Raw genomic sequence first — 13,938 nt, forward strand, 5'->3', positions numbered from 1 at the left:
TCAACTAATAAAAAAGTGTCAAACTCTGTTGAAAATGTTGTAGAGGGGATGCTGTAATGCTGTGTTACTGCTGCTGATCTCTTGTGTGTACAGAGGACATTGACAAAGTCAGAAGGAGAGACACAAGGAAAGATAAGAGCCACGGTGTGACTTTACATGCTGAAAATCATTCTGTGACTGCTCACAACTGTTAATTAATGCTGTTCCAGAAGATTATGCATGTTTTGGAAGTGGCTGCAACAACGGATAGGAGAGAGGCAGCTTTCCCTGAAAAGGAGGGAAAACCTTGAAGAAAATACATGTGCTGTAACTTTTGATTCCTTCTACTTTTGTTTTGTTGGGGGGTTTGTTTTGTTTTGTTTTTGTTGTGTGGAAGATGTGACTGCAGTCACTTCCTCAGTCTGCTCTGTCCAAGAGCCGAGTGAAGCACTGATGGAGAGTGAAGAGGTACATGGCATTGTCATTCCCAGTGCATGGGCCAGAAGGTGAAAGAGCTGACTTCTCACCAAACCCTTCCTTCATCAGGGAAGCATGATGGTGTAGCAGCTAATGTTTGAGAGATGAGGGCGAAGGTAATGGTGGATTTGTTTGTGGGACTTCAGAAAGATGACCCAGGGAAGATGAGGTGCTTGTGTGTAGCTCCTGTGAAAGCAGAGGACCACCTTCACCAGGAGAGATGGGACAGAGTGGCAAGTTGTAGCTGACTGGGTGGAAAAAGCACAAATACCCCTTGTGGTATTTGACGTCTGAACTGATGAAAATGCATATCAACTGACGTGGCTGTCATGGAAATACTTAAGTGTAATCTAAGGAATTTCTAGCTCCTTTTGCAATAACAGCAAATCAGTTATTACTTTGTTATGCTCATGTAAGAAGTACAGTACCTGTATTTTATCAGTTTTATCTTTGAAAATCTATGTTATTCAGGGCTTTCAGTATATGAATTAGCCAAGTTTATGCATCACAGTGCATATGGTTATAACATTCTTACTTGCATGGTGAAATTTAGCTAATATTTTAAATGAGCTATTAAAACTTACTTAGCTCTTACCTAATAAATATTTATTAGCTGCTAAATATCAGTCATTCATGCCTCATGAATGAGGTTCTCCAGGAGGCAGCTTCAGCTGGAAAGGCATCTCTCTTCCTGCCCTCCCTGCCGGATCTACATGAGGCAATGTCTTTCCCACCTGCTGCTTTTTGCCTGCTGTTGGAATGTCCCTTTTCAGTGCTTGTCAGTGGGTCTGGATGGAGATGTGGGTATCTGCACTTCCCAGCACTCAGAAAGGGGCCAGTTCTCCAAGGCAAATCCTTTTAGAGATATGAATTTGTTCATTTCTCAGGGAGGATTGAAATGGATCGTCTACTCAAGCGATGCTGTGCTTTCTCCTGATGAATTTAGGTGGATATTATGCATGTCACACAGCTAAATTTCTGAACACATTTTTCTTTTTAAAATCTGTTTTTCAATGTCAGTAGATTCATCTCTGAAGCTTAAGCATCCAGAATTGACAGGTGTGTTTTTAGGACTAGAGAGTCTTTGTGCAGAGGGAAGTAGGAAAGCAGTACTAAAGTGAAGCATTAGTCTATTTGGGATTGTTTTTCAGCTTTAGTGTCAGAGGATATCTGGGAGTACTACAGATATATTTTCCAGAGCATCCAGAACATGTGAATGCATATAGAGTTCAGGCTGGAGCAGACAGGATTTTCTACAGGACATGAAAACAGTAATTCATATGTATGTATTATGGATGTTTGATGGCAAAGGCAAAACTCCATTTATACAGGAAAGGCAGAACAAAGGGGAACCAAAAAGAATTGGCCAGAAATGTATTGGTTTGTTTCTTAAAAAACAGCAGACTAGATACAAACAAAGCGAAAGAAAAGGTCAGCCCCAAAATTTGAGCTGATTTTACTACGATCAGTGAAGGAATAGCAATCTAGCCTCAAACAACAGCTTGGGATGTGTTGCTGGGTCTTTTGAAAAGAAATAATTGGTAAGTGGTATTTTCCTCGTGCATTAAGTGGTGGTTTGCTGCAGACTTGCCTTGAGGAATCAAAGCAAGTTAGGGACTTGACTTTTTCAAATGTCCAGTTCCCATTGCCCAGCAGTTCAGGGCTTTCCACGCATCAGCGTGATCTGTGCGGATTATGGAGACAAATTTAGTTCTATACTTTTGACCATATAAAAAAGTCAATGCTTCTTACTTTATTAATTTCCTTTTCAGTCAATGTGTTTCGTGTGAGGTTTTATTTCTTTTTTTTAAAGAGACTGCAGCATATGAAACTTTGAGGATTAAAAGTAACTTTCAAGGGCCTAATTACAAGGCAGTTCTCTGCTGTGTTACACTTAGTTTGTAAATTGTAACTGTCACTATGAACTTACCCTTTGAATAAAGCCTTATGTACCACCAGAGTTAATATTTAAACCAAACCACCTGCTTAAAATTGGCTACCCATTACCCCAGTTATGTTAAATTAGAACCTCTCATAACAATGTGAGAAGGTTCTTGTTTTATAGGATAAGCTGCTTTCCCACCCTCAGGCAGCAAACTTGAAGTATTTTAAGTCATTTGCTTGGAAAAAGATAAGAGTCCAGTCCTCCAGCTGCACATGGCCATCTCAGCACCACGAAAATAGAAACTGGTGCTATCCCAAATGCATAATTAATGCAGTAGCTTGCAGGCATTCGTGCAGTGCAGCAAACAGCAGTGGCTCTTCCTTGAGCATGCTGTGGGTGAACAGCAGCATCGGGGCCACGGTGCCTGTGGTTGTGTGCCTGTTCCCAGCTCAGACGCTTCCGTCTTGTGCCTAGTGAGAAAGGTGCCCTAAAGATGATATGGGCAGCCTGGCAGCTTCACCAGGGTATTCAGGAACTCCTTTTGGGGAAGTAAAGGCCGACCTTGCAGCCACTTAAGTTAGGGCAAACCTAACTTGATGTTGTCTTGGTTGAATGCAAACAAAAAAGTTGTAGAAATGAATAAATCTCAACTTTCTGGTATCTTCTGGATGAACAGATATTGATTCAGGCTTTGTAAAGCATGATTATGTTCTGAATCTCTATATGAAAAAGCAGTGTTGTAAGCTATATGCTGCCATCTTTTTTTCTTCCTTCCCTCTTCCCCAAAAACCAATGTTTTTCTTCCCCTCCATCACATCAGTGTTAGTCTAGTTACTGCCACCAAAACCAAAGAATTGGGATCAAGATGGTGCTCAGTGTTGAACATTAGAGAAGTGCAGCATAAAGTAGTTCATGTTAATAGTATCTTGTGCCTTGTCTACTTCTGAGCAAAATTTACTAGAGCATTTGCTAATTTCTGTTGGGATGCTTAGTGTTGCTTTTACTGTTGGTTGTACCTGAGCAAATGCCATTGGCTTCAGTGAAGTCTGTGTTGTAGAGTTGGAGATCTTATTCCAGATGGAAAAGGGAAAAAAAAAAAAAAAAGCTAGAGCTTTGGAGACACTGAAGGATGGAATAATCTCAGGTAGAATGGAGAGCACGGAAAGGTGTTGTTGTTTTTCTTAGAGAGTGAAAGCATGACAAAGATAGCTGACCTGTTACTTGTTTTGATAATAAATACATGCACATCTATTTCTCTACTACTTTGATTTATAGAGGAATAAACATTGAGCAACAAAAATAAATATGGCGTGACAGAAAAAGATAGACGTTTAGGTGGCATCTCAGCAAAGAAAGGAAATGCTTTGAAGTATGTCCTGTAAAAGTGCATTGTGACAAGCATGCAGAACTTCATTACAATGCCTTTCAAAAGAGATTTATTTTAAATAGACTTCACCAGAGTGATTTTTTAAAAAAAGTTCTTTACATGCTCACAGCTCTCTTCATTCTTCTTCCAAGCCAAGCCATTTTCTGTAGCTATATCTCTGTGTGCACATGGGATGTAGATTTAGCAGAAATTCATTTATATGGGAAAAGAAGGTGCTTTGGTCATGCTCGGCATCCATTGATAACTTTGATGGATGCAAAGAAGTATTGACTGTTTCATGGTTATGGCTTAATGAAATTAACCCCCGAATTAAGTGGATACTTGAACTGGCAAAAGGGCATTCAGAGAATTGTGATCATCCTAATTTCCCTAGTACATCCCTAGGGCCTACTGTGGCGTGGACAGCCGTCTTGCCTGAGCCCTGCCACCAGCTTTCCCTGGGACTCATGCCCCAAGCCCCCTTGTCACCTCTGCAGAGGTGGAAGAGGGCTGGGATGGCTTGGAGGCTCCCAGTTCTGCTGCCAGCTGTGTTCTTGCAGGGGAGCAGGTGAGCTGAGCATGTGGCTGGGAGCCCCACACTGCCCCATGGTCCCTGAGCCTTTCCTTCTCTCACAGCAGGGGCTCTGGGTGGCCCTGCCATTGGCATGTGATGGCCATGTGGGATAAGCGCTGCTAATGGGCCAGGGCGTGGCCATATGGCATCAGTAACTGAAGACAAAATAAATTAGGATGCTTGAGGATTTCAGTCATCAAGGGAGAGGGGTTGAAATAGCAGTGATTCCTTGTGTGGGAGTCCACATCTATTAGTGCATGAGCTTTGCTCTGCTGGATGATGGTCTTTATTTTGCTGGGATTTAGGGAAATCCCACACTCTACATATGACCAGATGCTGCTGAAAAAGAGTCTTTTGGTTGTATAACATTAAATACTGGTTGATTCATCACCTACCTCACTTGTATCTCTTCAGCTTCTGATGATTGTTGACCTTTAAATAAAACTCTGTGCAACTGTGATAGAGTTTGTGTTGTGACAGGTGGGCCTAATGTTGAATATGTGCAGTTGGCACTGTCTGGAGAGGCTGGTGGTGATGTGCAGGTTAGATGGATCCCAGGTGTTTCTCTTTTGTTATTCTTGCATGTATCTCATTTTCAGACCACTCAATTGTTGATGATGCTAAATAAAAAGATCTTAGGGGTTTAAAGTACAAGCACTTACTTGTATGGTGTCCTGAAGTATTTTGGAGTTGTAAATAAGTAAGTAAAAAATAAGAGAACTTGTATTTTCAGAGCAGTTCTTTTCAGCATGAGTTAAAAATAAAAAAAAAAAAAAAAAAGGCAAATCAGATGCAATCCATGACTTAAGCACATGCTTTAAGTTAAGCACACTGAGCAAGCCGAGATGGGGTCCCTGGTGGGACTCCTTGTTGTGCATACGTGAGACATGAGGGCAGGCATCTGATAAAGGTCTGAGTTCAGAGTCACGGAGTACAAGCTCTAATCCAAAAGTGATAGCAGGTACAGGGCCAAAACTGACCAAATACGTTCTTTGGAGGATTTGTTGGCTTTATTAAATTGCTCCATGGAGTGTTTTCACAGTTTTGTATTGATCCAAGACAGGCCAGAGCATGCTCTTGTCTGCTACTTAGTTTATTTATGAATTTACGAAATAATATAAGCAATTTGAATGCTCTGGAGGGAAGAGAGAATGGTACAAAATTCAGTATAAACATGGAATGGTATGAACACTTTTTCTGTCAGTGAAAAGATGGAAGTAAGGCAAAGTCACGAAGTGTTGTGTTGAGAGGAGCAGGCTGATGAGGAGGAGCTGACAAATGCAGAGAACAGGCAGCTGGCTGCTTGCAAGTTTGTCCGAGGAACTGTTGGTTCCTATAAAAAGTAAATTTTATATACCAAAGGCAGTTTACTTGCTGTTTGGCAATAAAAGTTAGGAATGCAGCTGAGAGGGGAGATGCAGATCACTGCAGACAAACATGGAATTACCTCATTGGGAAAGATGAGTAACTCCAGAAGAAAGTGCTGTACCAGTGGCTCACTTACTTTGGTCAGTCCTTGAGAGAGGAAATTAAAATGACAGAAGTTTGTGAGTCTTAACAAATCTTCATTGGAAGAAAGGATGTTTCTTCTGTGTTTCATATGAAGGAGACCAGTGGTTGTCATTGCCTGTGTAATTCTGTTAACTTGTCATTCCTACATGTGACTGAATTAAAACGTGTCATATTCCCATTTCAGTTAATACTTTCCATTCCAAGCTCTCCTTGCTAAGTATTTGTGAAGCAGTCATGCTTTTCTTACTTGATAACTGTCAATTGTCTGCCTGGTCTTCTCTCTTCCCAGATCCTCCCCCCTGACCCAAACTCAAATTACTAAGCATTGTAGGGATAAAACCACGGCATCTCCTCTGTCTCTGGTACTGCAGCACAGGCCTGGCTGAAGCCCAGGGTTTTGGATGGCCGCTGCCTTCCTCTTGCTTGAGAATACTCTTCAGGGCAACATCAGTGGATATTTGCAAGGGCTGGAGTCTCACTGTGGCATCTGGGAATCTGCATCTGTAGACTGGTCTAGCACTGAGTTGGCCAGTTCACACCAGGTGTAGGTACTGGTGCACTTGAACGTCAGCAACATTGCAGAGTGGGTCCTCCAAATCTGTGTCACGTATGACACAGGGACTGAGGCCTTAATTTTACTCTTACATACACACTGTCCCTGGAAGTTGTTTATAATTCTGATTCTGCTGTTTCCTACCAGAGAAGCTTTGGTGCCTTGTCCCATGTAGATCAGGCATAGATGAATTCTAGTTTATTGAAGTCAAGGGTTTGCTTGAAACTGTGCTCAGCTGCGTGTTCCTCTGAAGCCAGATGTTCTGGCCCTGGCCTGGGGAGCTGGCAGGGTTTGTGGGCACATACTGTTCGGTGAATGCAGTAAGGTCGTACCTCTGAAGCCTGTAGTCAGTTCTGCTCTGTTTCAGAGGATTTGGCTTTGTGAAATCCTTCCCTCTCTGCTGTTAGGCCTGACAGATGAATGTGATTAAAAATAGATCTGGCTGCTAACTGTTTGAATTCCCAGGTGGCTGAATTTTTGTGTAATAGGACTTTCACCATAATTTATCCTCTTGGGGTGTATTAGCGATGAAAAGCTGCCTTTCTGCAGTCATATTCATCATATGATTCATATATTCATCATATTTTGTTTTTGCAGTTGCTCAACCTTTATATCATTCATCTTTGCTACTAGGTTGCTTTTGCTACTGTAAAATTTGAGGTACTCTGTTGAAGAGAAGCTGTACTGGGAAATTACCCCTTTATTTCACCTGGCCTAGTATATCCTTTCCTTCCTTCCTTCCTTGTCTCTCCATTTTTCTCACTGCTGTGCCTGCTGCTCCCATGGATGGGTCTGTTCCTGGCAATGAAGGGCTGTTCCTGCGGCTGCCTCACCAGCAACAGAGGGAGGGTGGCTGGCATCTTGGGAGTAGAAATAACTGGTGTAGACTACATGGCCAAATGTTTTTTCTTTTTGGCAGATCTGCTTTATTTGTCAAATTCCAGCAGCCTTGCTTTGGGTGACTCTTGGGGAAGCAGGTTTCCAAATTGTATTGGTGTGGTGACTTAGCTGGTGCCAGCTGTTGGTATGACCTCTGTTTGTCCTTTAAAGTCTGTGACAATTGCTCGAGTAATGCTGAGGAAAGTGAAATAGGCAGAGGAAGTTTTTCCACCTTGCCTTTTCCAAGTGAAGCTTCAGCTTCGGACCTCTCTCCTCTCAATTATGCCACGGGAATACACCTCAAAAAAGGTGTGTGAGTTTGAAAGCACAGTGTAATCTGCAGTGTGGAATTTCTGTTAGCATGTCACCTGCTTCACTGGCCTTTTGAAGAACTTGACCAGGAAAGTCTAATTTATAGTTTACGACAGGTTTATATGGAAATAACAGTATTTTACTATTGTCTCCTGTTTTTCATTCTCTTCCCTTAATGCAAACTACTCAATTTTAGAAAGTGTATGCATTATAATTTAGTTTCCTGTTTTTATATCTCTTACAAATATTTTGTGGGAACTTTTTATAAAAGATACCTTTTTTGACATTGTTACTTTCTATAATTTTTTCAGTGTTGTGCGATGCTGAATGAGCATTCCTCCTGTTTCTTGAAGCATCTTCCCTTTGTTAGTGTATAATGTTTCTGCAATTCATTAATCTTTATATGAGTTTCTTCGTAGTGAATGAAAAGAATTGCAGCTATTTCAGGAAATCTGTGAATAGCTATTTCATAATAAAAGGCTAATAAGAGAGGAGCATTTTTTTCCTGGTAATCTTAGTTTCAAGAGAGGTGGGTACTGAGAGCTCAGTGTTATAGTCTCCTTGCTAGAACTCGATACTTCAACTGTGTAAAAGAAGGCTGTAGTCTTCAATGAGATTGCAGAGATAAAAATACAGATCCATGCTGTGTCAGAGTAATTCTCGCCACAGCACTGAGTGCGCACTGAAGTCTCTTTATCTAAACCATAAGTGACAGCACTGTTGCCTTCAGCATGGCCAAGAGCTAAGGTAGAAGGAGGGAGACTGGATAACAAGTCCCATTTGAGTGCCTGTAAAAAGTAAACAACTAAATTACTTGCAAATTCTATAGTATGCTACAAGTTCTTCTCTGTTAAGAAGCATTAAATAATTGTGATTTGGAAAGACATCTCAGGATGACCATTTTACTTTTTAGAAAAGGAATTCTGCTAGATTGCTTTGCTCTGTGTAGTGAATTGTGGTAGCTGCTGTGAGAGCCCTTCAACCTTAATGCCTTCCTTTTAGGAAGTGGTATTGGTAATGGGAAGTTGTTCAGATTAGGTTATATCAGTGCCTGGTTTCTATCAAACAGCTTGGCAGGAATTGCTGCGTTCTCTTCTAATAAATTTGTTCCTCTAATGGCATCTTTCTAAACACAATCTCAGATGAGATGCTGTAGTACAACTGTTGTTTCATGGCTGTACTTAAGAGCACTGCCTTTATATTGTGGAGGCTTATTGTGCTTCAGTTTATTTATGTTTAATTTTTAAGCAGGGGTTCCCTTGAGCTAGGTACTCAGTTTTACTTAAGGAATATAATAAGTAAGTATTAGATGTGGATGATTGTTTTACTGGCTATGGATTTTCACTGTATAGTTAAGGTTAATGTTTTCCTAAATTTATTTGGTTTTGTATCCTTTTCAATTAGTGTCTGATGTAAAAGATAGGTTTTTATGCTACCTCTGCTCTATTTTTTTTTTTTTTCTAATGTGATTTAATTATTTCTGAGGGAAAAAAATCTGTCTGGTTTGGCTTCAGTGTTTCAACAGCCTGTAACCTTAGAGGAATGTGCTAAAGCCTGAACTTTTTTTTCTCTTGTCAGTGGTTGTCAGGAACAAGTTCCCATAATTTAAGGCTACCTCTCCAAGGGCAGTAATATTACCTGTGCTTTGGATTCAGCCCACACAAGGTGGGGTGTCATGGTTCAACCGTATCCAACAACCAACCACCAAGTGGAATCAGGGAGAGAAGCGGAAGAGTAAAGGCTGGAAAACTTGTGGGTTGGAATAAAGACAGTTTAATAGGGAAAGCAAAAGCTGTGCACACAGGCAAAGCTAAACAAGGAATTAATTCGCTACTTCCCATGGGCAGCCATCCCCAGTCGAGCAGGGCCCCATCAGATGTAACGGTGACTTAGGAGGACAAATGCCATCATTCCAAACATTCCCTTTTTTCCTCCTTCTCCCCACTTCATTTACTGAGCATGATGTCACATATTACAGAATGCCTCTTTGGTCAGTTTGGGTCACCTGTGTTTCTTTTGGTCAGTTTGGGTCCTGGCTGTATGTCCTCCCAACCTCCCATACAACCCCAGTTCCCTGCCCCTGTGGCAGTACAAAAAGCAGAAAAGGCCTTGGCTCTGTGTAAGCCCTGCTCAGCAATAGCAAAAACATCACTATATTGTCAACCCTGTGTTCAGCACAAACTTGAAACACACTCCCATACCAGCCATTGTGAAGAAAACGAGTTCTATCCCAGCCAAAACCAACACAGTGGGTTTCATTACTGGTGCTGAACAGGGGACATCTCTCAGTCAGTAGTTCCAACAAAATAAAGGTGGTTTTTTTCCTGTTGCCAGAAGCAGCCTTAGGATTTCCCTGTTTAAGAAAGTTACCTCAAATAAGTCTACATTTACTTGTGGTACTTATGCTGTATCAATTTTGAAAATGATGCTCATTCCTTCCTTAAGTAAGAGACATTTGATTTAATGCTGCTGGTTCAAGGCAATATCAGGAAGACACAGACAAATGAATCTTGTCTGTGTATTTGAAAACAGTAGAAACATTTAAATAATGTCTCGCTTTACACAGGAAAAATTTTAGGCCCAGATAATAGAGTTCATTAAGCAAGTTTAAACTTGGAACATGTTTTCTGCCTTAAAAGGACAGAACATAGAGTAAGCAGCTTGCTAATGACTTCTAGATACCTGGGACTGTTATTGCAGCGACCGCACTTCATGGGAAAATCAAAGAAATTTAGAAGTATAGCAAGTTCTCTAATTTTCTAAGTAAAGATTTAAAAAAAATCCTTCCCCCCATACCCCAGTCTGTGCTGGGATCCTCAGGCTGTTGTGAGGAGTTTGTGTATTGTTTTCTGTTCATCACAAGAGGTACTTATATTGAAAAGAAATTAAAAGCCCCTGTGGGAATAGCTGTTCTGTAGGAAGCTGTCAAGGCTTCCTAATTGTATATGCAGTAAAGCTTATATAATACTTTCACAAAAGTTAATTGCTCATATGTTTAATTTAATCACAGAATTCAAGCCTGTAAAGGAATTAAAATCTGGGGCTTGTCCTTTAATGGTGATGGCTGGATTTTGTGAACAGTGTTTTGAGTGTGTTTCTTTTGTGTGTATATGTGTATACAGGTTTTTGGATTTTTTTTAAATCTAAAGTTGTCCTTTTATTCCTTTTGGAATTATTGCAATAAAGCAAATTGCCTGTTTTTAATAGATGTGAATGAGGTATGGTATACAGTCGTGCTTTTTTCTTTTTTTTTTGACTGCCTGTACAAATTAAATTCTACATACCATGCTGCAGTGTGTTAGGCAGTCTGATTTATGGTTGAAGAAAAATACCATTGCTAGTGGTTTTGAGAGCCTGGGAAGGAAGGAAATAGGTGGCCTTTCTGGTTGGTCTTTAGTGGAGTGCTCTGCAATGCTTAGACTTCAGTCAAGAGAACAAAAGCCTTCTTGTCGGTTTATGCGGTTTTGGGGTGTGCCTACGCCCTAAAAATGTTGTAGTAGGATTTATTTTGGAAGTCTTATTTGGAGCTTTCATCACCACCTTGATGAGGAAGGGAGAGCTACTATCGACTCCCCTGTCTGGCCAGTTTCTGGCTTAATCCAGCCAAGACGGAAACATTGGTAATAAGGCATCAGTCTGGGCAGATTCTGCCTGGACCTGTCTTTCTGGCCTTGAAGAAAGAATGAGATGTTCACTGAGATTTTTTGCTGATGTCTGTGTAAATATGGCTGGTGATCTGTACAATGGAAAACTCTGGAAGAAGAATATCTACGTGTGTTTTAACACAGACAACTAGTAATGCTTCACTTTGCTGTGTTCGGCTGCTCATCTCATAAAAGATCCAGTTCAGGATTGCAGCCTTCAAGTCCTTCCTAACATACTTTTTTTGCTGTGGCAAAGGGGAGGAGGATTGTTCCTTCTGCAAGAAGCTGTGGCTGATGTAGCAGCTTGCCTCCTGTAGCCTCTGACATGGATGTGTCGGAGGCAGCAGGGGATGAGGGGAACTTCGTGATCTGTAGAAAAGCTCCGCAGGGAGAGCTTAGACATGTCCCTTTGCTGGTGCAGGAGCTATTGCAGATTCTCAGGGCTCTCTTGCAGATTCTCACAGAAGCAAGGAGAACCAGTTTAAGCAAATCTAAGTTGCGGAAGGAGGGCAAAGACTTGGGTCCCTGGTTTTCTAGTTGTTAAAAAAAAATGTCTAATAGATCTGTGTTACAAAGACATTAGTGTTCTTTTCACTTCTTTGCCAACAGGTTACTTAAATTCGCTTTGAAGGTTTGGAAACTTTCTGTGCTTGGCATTTTTAGTTAAAAAAAACCAACCTGATGGGGAAAAAAAATTCTGAGTATAGGTCTTGTATCCCATGTAATCATCTTGCAGACATGGGATGCAGAAGTCTAGGTTGATGTCTGCTGCTGTGAGGAGCATCTGGGGATTTGGCTCTCCAAAGCTTGCCTTACTGTGCAGGGATTGCTGTTACTGAAGGGTGATAAGCCAAACTTTGTTTATGTTACAAAGCTGAGCATTCCAGAAGTGTTTTAGACATCTGCACAACTTCATTCAGGGTCGTTTGTCTTCTATGCCACAGACCAGTCCCCAGTTCAGAGACAGCCTCTTCCTTCTGCCTGCAAATCCAGCCCTCCCAGCATGGGACACAGAAGACAAATAATCTTAACTTTTTCGTGACATTTGAGATACCTTCTGATGCTGGGAGGTTCGCACAGTCCAGTCCTGGAAGGTGCAATGGGATCTGCAGGAGACGCATGTCCATCTGGAGCAGGAACTGGGAACAAGGCAGTGTGCCTGAGGCATCACAAGCAGTGCTATATGCCTGTGTTAGGAAGCTCAACAGGGCTGCCCTGGCCACAGCTACAAGATTTCCAGTGATTAAAATAGGATTTCGGGCATGGAGCTCAACACAAACACCTGCCTAAAAGAACGTGTCTCTGAAGCTGAATGCCTCATTTTAAGCCTGGCTCTGTGGGCAGTTTGGGCTCTCCAGGAATGGGTTTTAAATTCTCCATGCTTGTTTGTGCTTTTTCTCTTTTCCTTTTTCCCTGTCGCTGATGAACAGCGATGGTACTTCAGCTTGGGGCCAGGAAGCACGCCAGTATCCTGTAATTGCCTCTCAGACATTTGTAGGGAAGTTGCTTTTGTATAATTGTCTTGTTTTGTTCTTGGCTTGTTTGTTCCCACAGCCTCCTATTACATTAGGACAATTTGTCCCTTTTGGAAGGTTTTCTAAGCCACTGTAAGGTAATTTCATCTGTTCTGACCAAAACATCATTGCTTGTAAGTGCATTATATGCAGGTATCCTTATGGGCTTTTCATACTGTGTGGGCATTTATCAACAGCCTGGATCTAAAGTAAAGAAGGTGGCACAGGAGTAGGAACTGGAGTGCTGTCTTACTGAGGGAGTAAGTTCTTATTGTCTGCAGGTGGAATAGGTGTATAATTACACGAAACTTCAAGCACTTTTTAACACAAGCGCAGCTCCCTTTTAGAGGTTGGCCTTAGGTCAGTTTTTCTGCTGTTCTGTAACTGATAGGTATACAAAGCTCTTTTACATAGAAGAGAACTGTGAATTTTGAACTGGTTTGACTGGTTTGTGTCCCATGGCATGATAGATACAGGATGTTTAATTTTAAGGCTTAGTAGATTACATTTCATTCTCAGTGTGCATGAGAAGATATAGTAAAATACACAGTCTGCAGGTTTTACAAACCATTACATCCTTCTCGGATAGTGCCAGTCTGAATAGTTGCATGTCTTGAGGATTTCAATGACTGTATCACAATGCAGCTACTCCTTTGGTTTCCTTTCCTCAAAGTGGCACATGAAAAATCTTACTTCTAAAGCATTATTAGGTTCAGCGTGCATTCTCCTCTGCACACTGGATGGCATTCAGAATGGATGTATGTTACTATTGATTTCATGACTGTACGGGGTAAAATTAAGATCTGGAGGAGAGTTACAGTTCTCCAGGTGTGGAACAATATCATTTTCATAGCAGTCACCAAGTGACTATAAGAAGCAGAGGAAGAGGTAAAAGGTTTACCTGAAAGAATTTTTTTTGGCCCATAATGCTGTGCTAATTATCCAGCAGAATTGGTTTTCTATACAGCCAAGTCTGCACATTTAGTTTCATGACAGGGACGTCCAGGTGCTTATATAGCTGAAATAGCTGCTGTTGTACATGGCTAGAGAAATACAGCTGCTTCTTGCCGAAAGAGCTCTGCAGTCAGGAATTATGCTGTGGTTGCTATTTTTCCCCTTCCTTATAAACTGTCCAGAGAAATGAGTACTTGCTGTTCCAGGCAAGGGACAAGTCACCTACTTGGCTGGGTTATAGTGTGTCATTGCAAATGAACAGAGGTCTCTTATTGGAACCATCAGTTGC

The 13,938-nt window shown here is 41.3% G+C and overlaps 1 protein-coding gene across 1 annotated transcript in view; it reads left to right on the forward strand.

The window, feature by feature from the left end:
• SDC2 (syndecan 2) overlaps positions 1-13,938 on the forward strand; it is a 60,200-nt gene that overhangs the window by 15,641 nt on the left and 30,621 nt on the right. The gene's annotated exons all lie outside the window — the stretch shown is intronic.

Source organism: Corvus moneduloides, chromosome 1, assembly GCF_009650955.1.
Source record: "Corvus moneduloides isolate bCorMon1 chromosome 1, bCorMon1.pri, whole genome shotgun sequence".
In the NCBI taxonomy this organism is placed as follows: domain Eukaryota; kingdom Metazoa; phylum Chordata; class Aves; order Passeriformes; family Corvidae; genus Corvus; species Corvus moneduloides.